The following is a 5,935-nucleotide window of genomic DNA, read 5'->3' as shown; positions in this document are numbered from 1 at the left end:
CCACCAACCACCCCCGCCACCCCTCTCTTTCGCCGTATTTCACTCTCTTTCGGTATTACAACCTTTAACATCCTTTCTCACCTTTCACTCGCACCTCCACCATCTTCGACCCGCCGGACCTCCTCCCCCTGGCCCACCCCCTCCTCCACTACCCACCCTTTCACTCGCACCTCCACCATCTTCGACCCGCCGGACCTCCTCCCCCTGGCCCACCCCCCCCTCCACTACCCACCCTCACCGCCCCTCTCTTTCGCCGTATTTCACTCTCTTTCGTTATTACAACTTTTTAACATCCTCTTTTACCTTTCACTCACACCTCCACCATCTTTGACCCAACGGACCTGCACCCCCTCTCCCCAATATCCACCTCCACCATTCCTCTCTTTCGCCGTATTTCACTCTCTTTCGTTATTTTTTTTATATATATTTGTGATATATTTGTACTCTAAAAAATAAGTGATATCCGAAAAAAATCATATTATAAAAATGAAAAGTTCTAACCACGTTCAAAAAAAGATATTCAAAAATTTAAACTATTTTATCTAATAATAATATATTACCACGAAAAGTAACTATTTTACATTTATTTAATAATTTTGTTTTGTAATATGCGATCGCGTTAACAAATAAAAAATAAATAAAAAATTTAAACCTTTTTATCTAATAATGATATATTACCATGAAAAGTAACTGATATATTATTAATTAAAGGTGCCAGTGCCAGTACAAAGTGAACATACATAAAGTGTATGTAACTTTCGGCCGATTTTCGAATAATCTCCGCCTTCCGCTGTTTACCCTCACCTCACCGCTCGCGCGCAGATGTAACTTTCGGCCTATTTTCGAATATAATAGTATTGTTCGGAGATAAATAAACTCTTCCTTTCGCTGTCCCCTCACCTCACCTCAAGTAGAGTATATAGAGCGGTTCTAAGCCAAATTTGAGCTTTTTTCCATAAGCACTTGATTTATGAACCAAAATTTGAACCTTTTTCCGTAAGTACTTAATTTTTGAACTAGGTTTACCAACCTAAAATCACTAAGTGAAGGGTATGACATCACAGGGAGGAGAGGGGGGGTATGACGTCAAGAGGTATGACGTCACGGGAGGAGGAGGGTGACACCGCAGAGGGATGATGGGGAGGAAAATGACGTCACAGGGTGCTGACGTCGCGGGAAAATTCGCGCGGGGAAAAAAAATGCGGTGTCGCCGCGGGGTCAATAGCCGCCAGGGTCCTCCGAACGCGGTAATCTAACGCGCGCGGTCCGTCCCCCACCGCAGCCGCCATTGCGCGCGCGGGCCGCCGCCGCCGCCGCTGCGCTATACTTACCGCGTATACTTACCATCTCTCTCTTCCTCTTAAACGCCGTTATCTGTGCTTATGCGACTATATTTCGCATCTTTCTCCCGCAAATTCTTATAATTTATAAACTAAAGATTGCTTAATAATAGTAAGATCGCTCACAAACTTATTTCTTATCGTATAGAAATAATTATTATTTATTTTGCCGAGCGCGCGATAGCGCCGTCGAACGCGGTTGTCGACACGCGATGATGCTGTAAAAAGGGTATTATATTTATACCATAGGTCCTGACATGTAAAAATCTGACAATTAGTCAAATATAAAATTTTTTTTTTATTATCTACAGCAATAATCATTCATAAAACGGGGAGAATTGCATTTGTGAATGTCTTTGACACCATTTATAATTGCGCATTAGCACGTTGCGGTAACCGAGTTCACGACTGTGAAGTAAATGTGGAACCGATGAACAATGACGGTTAGACATCTTTGCGCAGACTGATGAAAAGATTTTCGTCAACATTTATATATTTGAAAAAAATGCAATGTTTGCAAATATGCAGCTGCAATTTTTGCAAAAAGACACGTACGGTGATGAAATCATTATTGTAATTTAATATTTAAAAAATGCAACGTTTGCAAATATACAAGTTCTATTTAACATTTTATGCAAAAAAACACGTACGGTGATGAAATCATCAGTGTAACTCGATATTTAAAAATGCGACGTTCGCAATTTCTGTTTAAGATTTTATGCAAAAGACATGAGCGAGATTTGATACAGCAAGCTAACCAGCTTAGTACCAGAGAAGAGTACGTCGCGTGGGAACAGCGATGCGACGAATTTATAGAATCTCTAGAAGGACAGAGTCGGATCAAACGCCCGCGATTATCGATCGGTAATAGACAATCAGTGATCGCACGTATCGCGCGACTCGAGAGTTTGAAGGAATCGGTGAGCGGACGTTTCGTGCACGTGGGCGCCAAATATGGACTCCGATGGCGTGAGATCGAAACGGCGTTCGAAAGCCGTATTCTAACGGGCGCGGTGATAAACTCTAATCACATCGAGCCTTGCCGATTCCTCGAAGACGCGAGTGAAATTGTGCTCGAGCGTGTGCAGTGTATTATGCAGAGATATGACTCTATAAAGATAAATACAGTATTTAATGGTGAATTCGTAGCTGGCGACAAACGCGCGAACAAGAGCATCGCCACCCGGAACTATGACATATATCGATGCACCGATCAGCGCGAGTGGTACGTGTCGCGCGTCGTCGAGCCAATCCTAGCATCGCTCGAAGAGTTTCAAGAACGTGATAGTGGATGCACTATCGCGTATACTAAATTTAACAGTGAACGCGAATAAACTGAATCCTCTGCACGCGGGATGTCACATCAAACTCCCGCGAGAAATTATGTCTAAGAGAGCGGTGATCAACGTGCAATCTGAAAACAATTCTTGTTTCGCATGGTCGGTGGTTGCCGCTCTATATCCCGCTGAAAGTCATACATCTCGAACATCATTATATCCACACTACTCATCGGTACTAAATCTCACAGGTATTGAGTTCCCGATGACGTTGAAACAAATTAAGAAATTTGAAGCTTTAAATGACATATCCATCAACGTCTACGCCATTGAGAATGGAATCGTACCGATACGACTCGCTGAGCGAAAGAGGAGCAAACACGTGAACCTCTTGTACGAGGAGGATGACATCGGGGGACATTTCGTACTGATCAAGAACTTATCACGTCTAGTAAGATCGCAAGTCACCAAAATGGAGCATAAGAAATATTTCTGCGATAGGTATGTATAATTAATAATAATAATAATAATAATAATAATATAATAATAATAATAATATTAATAATAGTAACAATAGTAATAATAGTAATAATTTTATTTCTTTTTCAGATGCCTCCACTACTTTAGCTCGAGCACCAAATTGGAGGTTCACAGTAAGGATTGTGGAAAACTTGACGATTGTGCGATAAGGCTGCCGAGCGAGGACGACAAGTGGCTCGAGTTCAAGAATCATTGCAGGAAGGAGCGCGTCCCGTTCGTGGTCTATGCAGACTTGGAGTGCGCACTGGAAAGGGTGGATAAAGATCCAGCATCATCCACGTACACTTATCAACATCACAACGTCTTTAGTATAGCGTATTACGTACACTGCTCTTATGACAACTCGCTGTCAGGCTATCGATTTCACCGCGATAATAATTGTGTATCATGGTTCGCGGACGAATTAAAAAATTTAGCACATAGTATATAATCAATAATTTCAGCTAATGTTCCGCAGATTTCACGCAAGATGACTGGCGACAATTTAACAGCGCCACGCACTGTCATGTATGCGAGAAACCGTTCGCGAAAGACGATACGCGGGTACGCGATCACTGCCATCTTACCGGGCGATACAGAGGTCCCACGCATTCAAATTGTAATCTAAATTATAAGGATTCGCGATGCATACCCGTAGTTTTTCATAATTTACCTGGCTACGACGCTCATATTATTATCAAGGAAATTGCAACCGCTTACGAAGGACGGGTAGATTTATTACCGATAACTAAAGAAAAATATATCTCTTTTACAAAACACGATGACGATACTATAGATGATAAAAAAAATTGTATACAACTTCGTTTTATATATTCATACAGATTTCTGGCTTCCAGTTTAGACAAATTATCATCTTTTCTCAGCAAAGATAAATTGCCGGTACTGCGCCGCGAATTTTCTCATTTATCAGAAGAAAATTTCAATCTTTTAACACGAAAGGGTGTCTTTCCGTACGAGTACATTGATTGCAGTGAAAAATTAAATGAATTGTGCTTGCCACCTCGCGAGTCATTTTACAGTTCATTGACAGATGACACGGTATCCGAGAGCGATTACGCACACGCCGTCAACGTATGGCAGCGGTTCTTCATCCAAACGCTCGGTGAATATAGCGATCTGTATTTAAAAACGGATGTATTTTTGTTGGTTGATGTCTTTGAAAATTTCCGCGACAGTTGCGTCGGGAGTTACGGGCTTGACCCCGCATACTATTACACATTACCAGGCTTCACATGGGATGCCATGTTGAAGCATACAGGTGTAAAATTTGAATTGCTCACAGACATTGACATGGTCATGTTTGTCGAGCGCGGTATACGGGGTGGTCTGAGCCAGTGCTCAAACAGGTACGCGCGAGCCAACAACAAATACATGCCGTCGTACGATTCATCCAAACCATCATCGTATTTGATGTACTATGACGTCAACAACCTCTATAGCTGAGCAATGTGTCAACCATTGCCATACGCTGACTTTCGATGGGTCGACGCCGTGCAAAATTTTGACTTTTCGACCATCGCGCTAGATTTAACTACGGGCTATATTCTCGAGGTAGACTTGGAATATGCGCAACATCTCCATGATACGCACACAGACCTACCATTCTGTCCGACGCGAGAGGAACCACCCGGCAGGCGCGATGACAAGCTCCTCGCGACGTTATGCGATAAGCAACGTTACGTGATTCATTATCGCAACCTGCAGCAGTGTACTCGTCACGGCCTCCGTATCGTAAAGGTTCACCGTATATTGCAATTCACGCAATCTCCATGGTTTCGCGACTATATAGAACTAAACACGAAATTTAGAACATTGGCAAAGAATGATTTTGAGAAAAATTTATATGAACTTATGAATAACGAGGTATTCGGCAAAACCGTGGAGAATGTGCTCGATCGCGTTGATGTAAAATTATTAACCAAATGGGAAGGCAGACACGGTGCTGAAGCAATGATCGCGAAACCCAACTTTCACAGTCGTAGCGTTTTCTCGGAGAATCTGGTCGCGATAGAACTGCGTAAGCTCGAGGTGAAGTTCGACAAACCGATATACGTGGGTATGTGCATCCTCGATATATCGCAAACGTATTTGTATGAATTTCACCACGAATATATGGCACCGCTGTTTCACGATAAATGTAAAATTATGTATACCGATACTGATAGCCTCATATACCATGTAGAGTGTGACGACGTATATGAAATTATAAAACGCGATATCGATAAATTTGATACGAGCAATTACTCTGTCGATAATCCATTTCGTATTCCGCTCGCGAATAAAAAAGTTCCAGGTCTTATGAAAGATGAGAACAACGGTGCCATCATGACAGAATTTGTCGGGCTTAGAGCGAAAATGTACGCTTTACGTGTACAAGGAAAGAAGGATACGAAAAAGGCAAAGGGTGACAAAAGTAACGTCGTGGTAAGATCCATAACTTTTGATGATTGCACGCAATGCTTAAACGACGATATTGAAATGACGCACAGACAATCGTGCATCAGATCAAAATTGCACAAGGTGTATACGATATCGGAAACAAAAATCGCTCTAAGTCCACACGATGATAAGCGGTATATCGTATCAGGTTCTACCGACACGCTCCCATGGGAACATTACCGGTGTAAATAAAGCATATCTTGTATGAATAATAATAATATTTAATATGTATAACATGTATAAATTGTATAATATATGTAATATATCACATGCAATATGTAATATGTAATATAAAATATGTAAATATATTTGTAAAGGATATTTAATATACTTTAATGT

This window comes from Cyphomyrmex costatus, unplaced genomic scaffold, assembly GCF_001594065.2.
Source record: "Cyphomyrmex costatus isolate MS0001 unplaced genomic scaffold, Ccosl1.0 scaffold93, whole genome shotgun sequence".
Lineage (NCBI taxonomy): Eukaryota > Metazoa > Arthropoda > Insecta > Hymenoptera > Formicidae > Cyphomyrmex > Cyphomyrmex costatus.
The sequence above is the reverse complement of the archived record's forward strand: the minus strand, read 5'-3'. Positions refer to the sequence as shown.